This window comes from Myotis daubentonii, chromosome 6 (assembly GCF_963259705.1).
Source record: "Myotis daubentonii chromosome 6, mMyoDau2.1, whole genome shotgun sequence".
Lineage (NCBI taxonomy): Eukaryota > Metazoa > Chordata > Mammalia > Chiroptera > Vespertilionidae > Myotis > Myotis daubentonii.
Genome location: NC_081845.1, coordinates 27,236,271 through 27,249,365, shown reverse-complemented (window position 1 = coordinate 27,249,365; position 13,095 = coordinate 27,236,271). Strand labels below are relative to the sequence as shown.

Below are 13,095 nucleotides of genomic sequence, written 5' to 3'. Positions count from 1 at the left end.
ACCTGGGAAACATTGGCTGAATTTGCAAAGTTATAATAAAACAGGACACCAGTGTGGAAAAGAAAGGTATCTAAAGCAACCTGATGTGCCTGTTGAGCTGCAAGAGTTAATTCCTGTGAAAAATACACTTCCGCACATTTCCTTTGGCTGAGAGTGGTCTGAGGCTTGTGAAGCGCCAGGCAGTGAGCAGGGGGGCAGGCCGGAAGCCACCGGCTCTTTTGATGTAGATTGATGCATGACAGGAGTCCCTGTGCCAAGTATGTTTTCTTTCCCTCCTGAATTTCTCCCAAATCATGAAAAGGGACTCCTTTAGCCCAAATACGCAGATAATAGTCCTAGAACACACAGAAAGTGGCCGATAAAAATGCCTTGTGCTTTCTGTGGCCGACCAACCCTAACCAAAACCAAACCAGCAAACTGAAACAGGGAGAGGTGAGTGAGATTAAAACTAAAAGGCAAAGAAACCAAAAGGATACCACCCATGGAGTGTCTCCAAACTTCTAATCTGGAAGGACTGAGGAGGAAAGAAGAGCTGAGAACCATTCACCTTTCCCTCCAGGAAAGGGCTCTGAGCCAACTGTCAGGGGCCCTGGCCATCCTAGGCCGCCGGGAGCTGCCAGGTGATCCGTTCCCAGGACCCTGTAGTTAGTGCCCACACTGACCGGACCGTGGGTTCTCACCCTGCTGTGTGGGCAGCGATCATGTAAAATTCTTGTTAAGCATGCAGGTTCCCAGGCTCTACCCAAATGCACATTGATGTAGTCAAGTTGAAGGTCCCAGGATCTAAATTATAACCTCAAACAATCCCAGGACCATACCTGGAGGCTAAGAAATGTATTGATAATGCCGCCTGGATGATGTTCCCGGGACGGCTTACACACTTAGGAAGCCAGAGCACCCACCTTTAACCCTCCCTTTGATGTGCATGAAGACCCGCCTATTTAATGGTTAATTACGCATAACGGCCTAAGAACAAATCTAGAATATATTATTTAAAGGCTTCTGTTCATCCACAAAATGAGACAGGTTAAATTTGTTTAAATACTCATGACTGTAGCTGCCAATTTAGAATGGACAATTGGTTTTACAGGGTAAGATTTGGCAAAAGAAATCATTCAGAGACATTTCAAGCCTACCATCCACCTTTTACATGCAAGAGCTACTTCTATAGAAGGATGAGGGCGTGTGTGTGTGTGTGTGTGTGTGTGTGTGTGTGTCTGTTGTGTCTTCCTTTGACCAGTATTTTCTGTGCCTCGCCCCTCCCCCACGTCACCATATGCCAGTCTTTCTCCTGTGCCATCACTGTTCCCTTTGTCTCATTTGACAGCCCCGCTTTGTCCTACAATTCCCATCATCCAGCTATTGTCCACACAATAAAGCTTACAAAAGAGGATTGCTCATTGGTGAGACTGTTGACCAATTTATGGAGAAGAGAACAAGAATCACCAAAGTCATAACTTGATGTTTGTTAACACTTTAGAATTTACAAAGTACTTTCACACTGAGTCATTGACATTCACAAAACAAGCAAACCAATGTAGTATTATTATGCCTGATGAAGGCATTGATATTGAGAGTACAAGTGACTTTCTCAAGGCCACATTGTGGGTAAAAGGAAGAGCCTGAACATGGACCAAAACTCCAAGTTTTAGTTACACTGTTTTTTCACACATGTCCTGTGAGAGAAGGAGGACTCCTAGAACTACTCAGATTTTTTATATTATTGAAGCATACCAGTTTGAAACTCAGGTTTTAAAAAAAATGATTATATAAAACCACTGGACTGTAAAGAAGATTCAATTTGTTCTGAGGTAATTTGTCCAATGGTGTGAGAAAAGAGCACTTTTTGCATTTTCCTAGAAAAGAGACAGAAAAAAAAAACTAGTAGAGAGCAGCCATCCTGTAAATCTATCTAAGGGATGAATTCTCTGTGTGCAGGAACTTACCCAGCCTCTTCTAGGGCTTCTGGGGTCTTCCAATTCAGTCCAGCAGATCTTCCAACATTATCAAGTTGACCATTCCATCCAATGAAAGAATAATCGCCCATCTTATTTTAGTCGGAAACACAGAGAATTAGCTGAAAGATGTCACAGACAATGTGATGTTGCAACTTCTCTGTTAAATTAGTCCAAGTAACTAAAGCAACAACCAAGAACCTATAATGTGCAGGGGAACACACCACACAGGTCATATAAACAGGATTACTTGAGAAGGACAATTTCCCAAGTTAGCTACTAAGCTTGATCAAACAAATTAGACAAACAATTAGTTCTCAATTGTATTTTATAACTTATAGATACAATATTTGAGGCAAAAAGGATTCCTTTATTGCATGGCTCCTCTTATAGCAAGAGAAAACAAATGCAAAATGAAAAAAGATAATAAACTCTCAAGTGATGCATGGGCCTCTAGGTGTTGTAAAACGTCCTTAACATTTTAAGCAAATATTATAAGGTCATTTTTTTAAAACAAACCTTCCAAACCAATTATAATCTATTTTGAAATGGCTTTAAACAGGGGAAAAGAACTTAGTGCAATTTTAATTTGCATCATTTATTAGCAAAGGGTAAAACTTTGAATTTGCCAGGAATGTAATTCCAAATAGTCCAAGAAACAGTGTCTCCTAAAACTACGCGACAGAAACCTTCAAAAGGAGATGTTACTTTCAAGTCAGAATTCTATCTTATGCTTCTCCGAAGAGAAACTGACATCTCCCATGGCTGGCTTTTTTTTCTAATTCAAAGTACACTCTAACCTTCTGGATACCGATGCTTATGGCTGAGACAATCATCTCATTTGGCTGCTGTGGGCAGCAGAATTCTGAAACTCAGCAGCACATGAGCTATTCCCTGCTTATGGAGAGCAAGAGAGGCAATGGCTGTAAACCTGAGAGAAAGAACTGACCTAAAGAGAGACTTAATGACAGAGGGTGATGTAGATACTAAATGAACTTTACTTGAACTTTATATCCAGTGGATGCTAAATAAGTATTCACGTAGACATAGAAAGAAATTAGTCTGTGTGACTTAGCCTGCCCTACCTAGCATTCTTCTCTCAAACCTCACCTGTATGTTCTAGAAGGTTGTAATAATTCAGAGGTATGCCACCAAGACTTTTTAAAAAATACAGTCACAGATATGTCCAGATTTATCCAACTTTCTATTATTGCACTCACATGGCTTTAAAAATGGCCATTCTATTGTGCCCTGGGGCCCCACCTCCACATGCGTCCCCATAAGTTTCTCCTTATTTGAAGACTCAGGAATTGTGTAAGAAGTTGTCAGATAGTGAAATCATTATATAGCCCAACACTGTCTTTGTTCTTCATCCCTTCCCTTCCTTTATCACACTTTCCCAGCATTCCTTCACCTCCCAAGTGCTCAAGACCTGCTTTCTGACCCAACATCCTTGCTTCACAGAAAAAAATATCAGATTTAATAAAATGAATTCCTACTAGGTATTTATATCTTAATATGTTTCTTCATACATGAATTTAAAGAAGCATGACACTAATGGTGAAATTACAGCATTTTCCATGGGCTGTTGATTATTTGGAAGGGTTTTCTTAGAGCCTCTCAAATACTGCTATGTAGGTGACCAAAATCCTCCTCTCTGAAGCTCTGACCATGAATGTAGGTAAAAAAAAATTGCTTTAAGATTCCATATGTAACTCAACAATAAAATTATCCAAGTGAAGAAAGCAGAATCCCTTTCTGCTCTTTTGGCTACAGGAGCAAATAAGTTACTATGGAATTGTTTTAGAGGAAAATAAACATAATGTCCCAGAAGTTAACAAAATGTTCAACTAAATATAGAAACTAAATACATAATTACTCAGGTAACTCAGCTCTTATACCTAAAATTATTCCTATCTATATATATAAAAGCCTAAGCAACCATTATGATAGGATGACCGGCTGGTAGCTATGATACACATGACCACCAGGGGGCAGGCGTTCAACACACAAGATGCCCTCTAGTGGTCAGTGCACTCCCACAGTCAACCTCCTACGGCCCTTCCCCCTGGCCAGCCAACCTCCCATGCCCCCCTCCACCCCCCCGACTGGGTGAGATGGCCCTGATTGGCCCTGATCAATGGCCAGGCTGGGGGACCCCACCCATGCATGAATCCCTGCACTGGGCCTCTAGTAATTTGAATAACAGATAATAAACTACTTGAAAGTCAAAATCAAGTATCTGTTAACTGATCCAATAAATGTTTAATGCTTCATGTCACTTCATCTTGTGAACACAACAAGGGAATACTTAGTAGACTGTGATTTGGGACAACTGTTGAAAATTCCCTCCAGGGTGGTCATGCTATATAAACACTGCTAGTACTTTTAGAGAACATTTAATGTACAGTATCTAGGTTTTAATTCTTCTGGCAATTCCCTGGGGGACATACATAACAAAAGGGAGCAAGAAGACAAAGACAAAGCAATGTCCTTAAAGCTAGGAGAAACAGCAACAAATAAAATTCAAAATTATATTAATAGAATAAAATGCTAATCTTAGTTATAAGGTCAACCCTTAAAAGGATAAAGATTGAGTCTTGCTAATAAGTTCAGTAAGTACATTAGTATATTGCTTTTATAAAAAGCCCTGGTAATTTTAGTTAACTCCAGATGAAGGATGTGATCTAAGTGGTGCATAGATAGAATTCATGGAGGGTCCATGAACTTGACGGTGGAAAAAATAGTTATTTCCAATAACCTCTGACTGAAACTTAGCATTTCTTTCATTATGAATGTAGACAAAATACCACAGTAATATTAGAAGTATCAGTAACTTTGTCAACAACAGTGGTCATTGTTATTTTCCTATCACATGGCAATTATGTATATCTCAAATGGCATTTATGCTTCACTACTTTAAAATTAAGGTAACTATTGGACCCACTATAAAATATTGGTAGCAATACATAATAAATAGATATATAATACACATGTATAAGAGTAAACCACAAATTTCTTTTCAATACTTTAATGACTGCATTTTAATATAATTTTTTTGTTTGTGATTCCATGCCTTTAATTTTTTGCACTGAAAACATTATTCTGAGATGGACATTTTTAACCACTGACATAGGGGTCTGTGGTACAAAAATAGTTAGGAATCCCTTCTATAAAACATAGATATATTGCTTTAAAAAGTAGGCTACATTTATTGAAATAGGTGGCACAGTTGTGTTTCATGGACAATATGCTTGTTCGCTCACACATACATAGATCATGCTTGGCTCTGCATTTCAATATTGAGATATTGGTAACTGAAATGCATTCCAGAGGTGAAGAGAAGCCATGACCAGAAAAACAGAAGTCGAGAAATAATATCACAAGGATCATAATTCCTCCAGAAGCAAATACTAGCTTGTGCAAGACACTAGAGAGAAACCATGATGTTGAGAAAAAAACATATATATGCTTTGATTTAGATATTACTACCTGCATCTCCCACCTCTACCACTTATCTTAGGTGGTTATTCAACATTCTGATTGTCCCTTTTGGTATCTCTATCTCAAAAATAATGAACACAGTACAAAGTTGTGATGAGGACTAAAAAAATATATTTTAAAGACTCAAACAGTACCTGGCATGTAATAGACCCCCAGAAGTTGCCTCATGGTTGGCATGATCTTGGCAAGGGAACCAAAATATTCAAGTGTCTTCTACCCCAATAGGGGTGAGAGGTAATTTGAATGGGCTCTTCTACCCTCAGGAATATTATATGAAGCTGAACAGCTCGATTTTTATCTTGCTCCAGGGGTCAGGGACCAGGAAAATGGTGCAAGACAAATTTTAGGCCACTGTCATGAAGAATGGCCCAGCAATAAAAACTGTCCAACAATGGCCTTGACTGCTTCCTAAAATAATGGGAATCTTGCTTGCTCAGGTGCTCATGCAGAGACTGGATCCCCAAGCACTCTTGATGTGGAAGGTGAAGCACTTGCTGAGAGAGGGGGCCGCCCACCAGGCCTCAGATGTTTCCTCCAACTGTATGGCTCAGAGTCTCTGCAGCCTCGTGAACAAGGGTTACACACAAATAATGCATTGGGCTGTCAGATTCAACAAATGTTGTTCCTCTGCTTCTGAGGGCCACAGCCATCATTTAAATAAACAGATCATTAATTTGAGAACAGAATTCTCAGCCTCTGGTGAAACAAATACAATATTGGACAAGGAATATTTATATTTCGAAGAGATACAATGAACAGTCATAGCTACAGGATTCCAAAATGAACTAAAGTTCAATTTTGTGGTAATTAATGACCACATAAAATGGCTGAAGTGATAATAAAAAAGTTCACGAGTAAACTAAAATCAAGGGAATGCTTAAACAGACTACTGTTTTCTCTGGGGAATTATGGCCCTAAAGTCAATCCAAACATCACCAACAAGGCCCTTTAATGAGAAGGTCCACCTCCAAAAACAACCGACTAGTAGGTTGAGTATTTCTACTTTGAATACCAGCAAAGGAATCAAACATTTTCTTGCCAGATGTATTTTGCAGATGGAAGGGCACTCGATGTTTTAGCAAGTATGAATAGGCAGAGAGAAACAGGAACACTAGAAAGCAACAAATGAGTTAATCAGTTGTTTCAATAAATACTCAAATACCCAAGAGATACTTATCATATATGATATAGTTAACAGAAAGAACATTATTTTTCCTTTCCTTTTCTCCTTTTCCCTTAGCAAGTTACTCCCCTCTTCTTTCTCTTTATTTCCTCTCCCCAAAGGGGCCCCTTGAATTGCTTACAAATGTTGAGGTTTACTCATGTTTCCACACTTTAAAATGTCCTCCTTCTCCAAATCCATCTCCATTTCCCCCCCAAAAAATCTATTCTTCAAAAATAGAAATAACCTTTTCACAGAAAAGTACATCCTGATAGAATCACAGTTGGTGAAGTCACTTGCATTTCCAAATAAGCTAACCACAATAAAAAAGAACCATAAGCAAAATATCATGCTGTTTAGAACTATACCTAGGGGACATCTACATTTATTATTATTTGGTATTTATCCAAATATTTTAAAAAATATAGGGCCAGAACCGGTTTGGCTCAGTAGATAGAGCGTCGGCCTGCCGACTCAAGGGTCCCGGGTTCGATTCTGGTCAAGGGCATGTACCTTAGTTGTGGGCACATCCCCAGTGGGGGGTGTGCAGGAGGCAGCTGATCAATGTTTCTCTCTCATTGACGTTTCTGGCTCTCTATCTCTCTCCCTTCCTCTCTGTAAAAAATCAATAAAATATATTTAAAAAAATATATAGGAAACTGCAGTACATATATCAGCATAATTTCCCACATAAAGTTTTTTTTTTTTTATTGCTTAAAGTATTACAAAGGGTATTACATATGTATCCATTTTATCCCCCCGCCCTAGACAGTCCCCTAGCCTCCCCTATCCCACATAAAGTTTTTATACATGAAATTCTGACCTAATACACAGTACATGTAATATTTCACTTATGTCCTCTTTACACAGACAATAATTATTTAAATACTTCCTGTAATGATACCTGAACGTATATTAAGTTGTAACTCAGAAATCTGAATACCACATATGATTAAATGTTGTGGTACCACTGCAACAGTTTCTAAGAGGAAAAGTCACTCTCAACAAACACTCTCTTGTGATGCCCCGTTAGTGGCTGAAAGTTCCCCAGAGGGGGAATTCCCTGAAGTGCAGATCCAGGAAAGTGACCTTTGCACACCCCCACAGGGAAGCCTCCTCTGAAGAGCAAAATGATAGCAGCCAAGTTCCAAGTGGTTGTATAAACACAATCCCAATTTATTAAAGCACAGAAAACTGTGTGGTGATAGCTAGAGGAAAAGGGGGGTAGGTGGAGGTGGGTAGCAAAGCAGGGGGAGGGGAGATGGAAAGGGACTTTGCTTGAGGCGATGGATGTATGATGCAGTGTGCAAATGATGTTTTATTGAGTTGTACACTTGAAATCTCTATGATTTTATGAACCAATGAAACTCCAATAAATTCAATAAATAATTAAAAATGCAATTTAATGGTGATGAATGTTATAATCTAAAAAATAAACCATTTATTATAATACAAAAAGTTACAGTGAAAAATGTAACTGCTAATAAGATCAGCTCATTCTGTCTCTGTAAAAGTTTTATGGGGATTTAGCCAAAGATTTCTTGGTGAGCAGTGAATCAGAAGGAGGGAAAGACAGGGTGGAACCTGAGGAGTCCGTGTCAAGGTAGGGTCTACTTGGTCTGGACAGGCCAATTTCTCATACCCGTGCTAGAATGGACACTGGCTCTAGTAATGGCCTATGTCTGTTTCCTTGTAACAAACCAATATTCTGATTATTACATTTTCCTTTAAATACTTAAACACCTTCAAAATACATAGTCAAATATTGACCTGAATACAATTTATATTTTAAGTGATTTTGTATTTCTCTGCTTTGATCTATGAATTTGTTGTGTGTTTTTTAAAATATATTTTATTGATTTTTTACAGAGAGGAAGGGAGAGGGATAGAGAGTTAGAAACATCGATGAGAGAGAAACATCAATCAGCTGCCTCCTGCAAACCCCCTACTGGGTATGTACCTGCAACCAAGGTACATGCCCTTGACTGGAATCAAACCTGGGACCCTTCAGTCCGCAGGCCAACACTCTAACCACTGACCCAAACCTGTCAGGGCAGAATTTGTTGATATTGGTGTTTTGGTCTAAGGTGAGGGGTAGGAGAGATTTCTCTTTGAAATATATATATATGTAATATGATATATAGACAAGGAAAGTTTTATATATGCATGTTAAAAGTGATGCATTTAGAAGCAGCAGTCCATGGAGATTGAGACTAAGTCCTGGTCCCACCATATGGCACTGCGTGAGCATTGGTCAAATTATTTAATCTCTCAGATCTTCAGTTTGATCGCCTACAAAGTGAGAATAACATCTGCCTCCCAGGTTGTGTCATGAAGACGTAATTGATGTAGTGATGTGTAAAGAGTCTGATGCACTAAGAGGCTGTGGCACATTCCTCACTTGAATTCTTTTCCCTCATTACCCACTTCCCCCTCCAAAAAAGGCAACCTTTGCATCATTCCCCATTGTATGTCTGGCAAGTTCAGTGAACTTATGTGGGACTCATATACGTCCCCCTCAATTACATGCCTCCCTCCTTCCTCTCCAATCACCTGTAGGAATATTTCTCTTGATGAGAATCAGTAAAGTCATCCTCAGGGTCAACATCTCCTCCTACATGCATTATCCCCTCAGAGCACTGCTTTCTCATTCTGACCTATGTCAATTTGCACTTAGTGACACATTGCTCAGTTTCATTACTTCCTATGTGCCTTGTTGTCCTAATATTTCAACCTATTGAGAGTAAAGATTTTGTTTTCCAGTTACTTTAATCTAGTGTCCTCAGTCACCTAGACCCTCACCCCCAGCTCTAGCTAATGCTGCAGTGGCATTAATTTAGTGTTGACTGCCTAGCTAATGGGAAATTATTTGAACAGGACAGAAGGAGGAAGTCTAGAGGAGCTGTTAGATATATCAAAGCAGCAGAAGAAAGGGGAATCACAGAAGGTGAGGAAATTACTTGCTCTTCTCCTCCTCAAAAAGGCAAATGATTTATTTATTCAACCTCACAAGGAATAAAAGTACCTTCCCTGTGGCTACTTTCTACAAACAGTGGGAGCACAGAAAAGTCAGAAATGCAAATATCAAAGCGGAGATAACAGGAATACTTGGGGGAAAGCCAGAATAAATCAATAGGTACTTAGAGTTACAAAGAAATTAAAGAATGTAAATGCAAACATTTTTATCAAGGGTATCTAATGTCATCATCTTAAAGCAATCTCTATAAAAAGCTGTATTTTCAATAACTAGATGTATACCATGGCACATAAAATTGAATATACGTCGGTTGGAAATATTAATGACTAAACCTTTGCATAACTTGTAATTAAATTATCTGTTAACAGAAGTAAAAATGAATATTTCATAATGGATAAGTGCAAAGTTCTGCATTAAAATAATATTAAAAGAGAAAAAAAATAAGGAACTCAATAGGCAGTGATTGCCTTGGTTTTCTGTCCCATAAAAATCCTTGGGCCTGATGGTGGGCTCAGTGACTGAGCATTGACCCAGGAACCAGGAGGTCAACAGTTTGTTTCCTAGTCAGGGCATATACCTGGTTTATAGGCTTGATCCCAGTAGGGGGTGTGCAGGAGGCAGCCAATCAATGTTTCTCTCTCATCAATATTTCTATCTCTCTATCCCTCTCCTTTCCTCTTTCTCTAAAAATCAATAAAAAAACATTTTTTAAAAATCACTGAAGAACTTTTCCCTCCTTTTATTTTTCAAAGAAGAGACATTAATTCAACGAATGTGCTTCTATTGGGATGAAAAACTGCATATTTGTTCTGAGAATTACACCCAGATATCAGAGTTTAAATTGTGGACAGATTTGGAGGGAAATTAGTAAATAGATTTCAAATTAGGGCAAAGTCAAATCATAATAGACCAATGTGAAAACAAATCCCATGTGGTTGTGTGGTAATCAGATTTTTACTAAAAACATATTTGGGGAAATAGTTTCAAGATTTAAATCTTTTCATTTAAATGTAACCCACTAAGGCTTAGTAATCCTAAGTAAATATGTTAACTTTAATATTGCACAACCAGTATAAGATTTTGATTAACATGACCTAATGAATGGGGAAGAAATTTCCTTTAAAAATATTTCAGAATGATTACAAAAGTACCTACTTCAAAGTTACACACTAAAATTATGTTTAGCCCAGCTGGTGTGGCTAAGTGGTTGAGCATCAACCTATGAACCAGCAGGTCACGGTTCGATGCCTGTTCAAGGCATAGGTCCAGGTTGTGGGCTCATCTCTAGTGTGTGGTGTGCAAAAGGCAGCCGATCAATGATTCTCTCTCATTGTTGATGTTTCTATCTCTCTCTCCCTCTCCCTTCCTCTCTGAAATCAATAAAAATATATTATTTTAAATTAGTTTTAAATGTTTTCTTATGGTAAGGAACAATACATTTCTTATTTTATGATACTTCCTAAATATCATCCTGGCAAACATTTCTTATTAACATCAAAGTGGATTTATGTTGATGTTCTGAGATTTTTAAAGGACTTCATGACACTCTGAGATCATTCCTGACACTTGGGAATCACAAAGCATAGATAGTAAATCACTTATCTGAAAGAAGATTAGAATCCTCTTCAGTTAACAGAAACTTAACGTAAAATGACTAAAGAAAATTCTGCTGCAGGTGCAACTCTAAAACACATGTAACATATTTGACAAGTAAAGCAGAGCAAGTCCTTGAACTTGGAAAATGCTTCTCACTAAGTGTTCATAGCTCTTAGAAAAATGAGGTTGTTTCAGTCAAACTTAAATAAAGAAGGACAGATGGATAGGAAAGAATGGCAGCAAGCTATGAGAGTTTTGGAATGAGGTTTACAGGGAGAAAGCAGCTGAGAGAGAAATCTTTGACTTTGGGTTACGCCAAGATTAAGGGTGTGTGTACACTTGCAATAAATGAGAAAAATATGGTCAGAAATTAATTGGAAAAATCAAACAATGCCAAAATAAGTTTGTGTGTAGGTGGGTGCATGTGTGTATGTGTGTGTGCATACACGCACTCTCTGGTAGGTTTGAATAACTAGAGTCATCTATACTAATGAATCTACAGAATTATAATCTACTAGAGGCCCGGTACACAAAATTCATGCATGGGGGGGGTGGATTCCCTCAGCCCAGCCTGCACCCTCTCCAATCTGGGACCCCTTGGTGGATATCTGACTGCTGGTTTAGGCCTGATCCCTGGGACATCCCTCTCACAATCCGGGACCACTGGCTCCTAACTACTCACCTGCCTGCCAGTCTGATCACCCCTAACTGCCTCTGCCTGCTGGCCTGGTTGCCCCCAACTGCCCCCTCTGCCGACCTGGTCGCCCCATGCGGCCTGATGTTCAGTCCTTTGGTCGTCCCTCACTAAACCCCCTGCCAGCCTTGTAGCCCCAGGCAGCCTGCTGGTCGTTACTGTTACTGTGATGGTGTCACAGACAATTTGCATACTCCTCTATTATCAGTATAGATTCTTCTAGGAACTAGACTAGATACAAGATTTAAAATGTGAATGGGACTACTTGAGGTCCATCAAGGGGATAAAAGACCATAGATTCATGTTTCCATTTTGGATATGAATAAGAAAATAAAGTTAAGAGAAACTAAACAACGAAGGAATAAAAAAGATAGCAAATTCTTTTTTTAATAAATACTTTGTGGATAGCAGGGTAATTTTATTTTCGGTATTAAATAAATTCCAGAATCCTCAATTTTGAATAAGGGAGGGGGGGAGGGAATGGGAAGAGACTAAAATAGAGATGGAAACAAAGAGAAGCAAAAGCTAATAGAGAAAGATAGTTGATTATTGCATATTTTTTCTTGCAATCTCATTTTATAGCTAGGCTATGATAACAGTGCCATTGATTTGTCACAGGTTAAATTTACCTAAAAGTTTTATAAAAGCTTTGTACTTGGAGATAGCTAGTATCTATTGAGAGTCTTTTTACTGCCAAGTTCCCGCCAACCGTTTGACATAATTTATCACATTAAAACCCTCAATAGTCTTAGAATGTAGGTACTATTATTTTCAATTTTTTTAAAAAAATAGGGATACAGTAGTATTGTAAAGTGCCCTAGGTCATACAAGTAGCAAGCAGAAAGCCTGGGATTTAAATGTGGGTCATTTAGAGTTTCAAGTAAAGATTGTTGAAGACAATGTTGGCAGCAGTGTCATTACGTCATCACTGCATCATTACATTAGTAAGTGCAGTAACTCTGCATTAAAGAAATGTTTCCTAGGAAAGAGTTTTACTTTTTTACTTCTCACCACTCTCCAAGCTGCTTAGGACTTTACTTCTTATATGTTCCCCAGTCCCTTCAAATTAACTTACTTAGAACTGAATGCATCTTGTTTTAAACATAACTCGCCTGAGTTATGAGGGTAGCAGCTGAAAATCTATTTCCACGTTCCTTTTAAATTGTTTCTCACCAAATCTGTCCCCATATCAGGCCAACCCTTAAAC

The 13,095-nt window shown here is 38.6% G+C and overlaps 1 long non-coding RNA gene across 1 annotated transcript in view; it reads right to left on the bottom strand.

The window, feature by feature from the left end:
• Positions 1–1,952: 1,952 nt before the first annotated feature.
• LOC132236449 (uncharacterized) overlaps positions 1,953–13,095 on the bottom strand; it is a 32,104-nt gene continuing 20,961 nt past the window's right edge. Inside the window, exon 3 of the long non-coding RNA XR_009453312.1 lies at positions 1,953–2,077. This is a non-coding gene — a long non-coding RNA (uncharacterized LOC132236449). The remainder of the gene's footprint in view (positions 2,078–13,095) is intronic.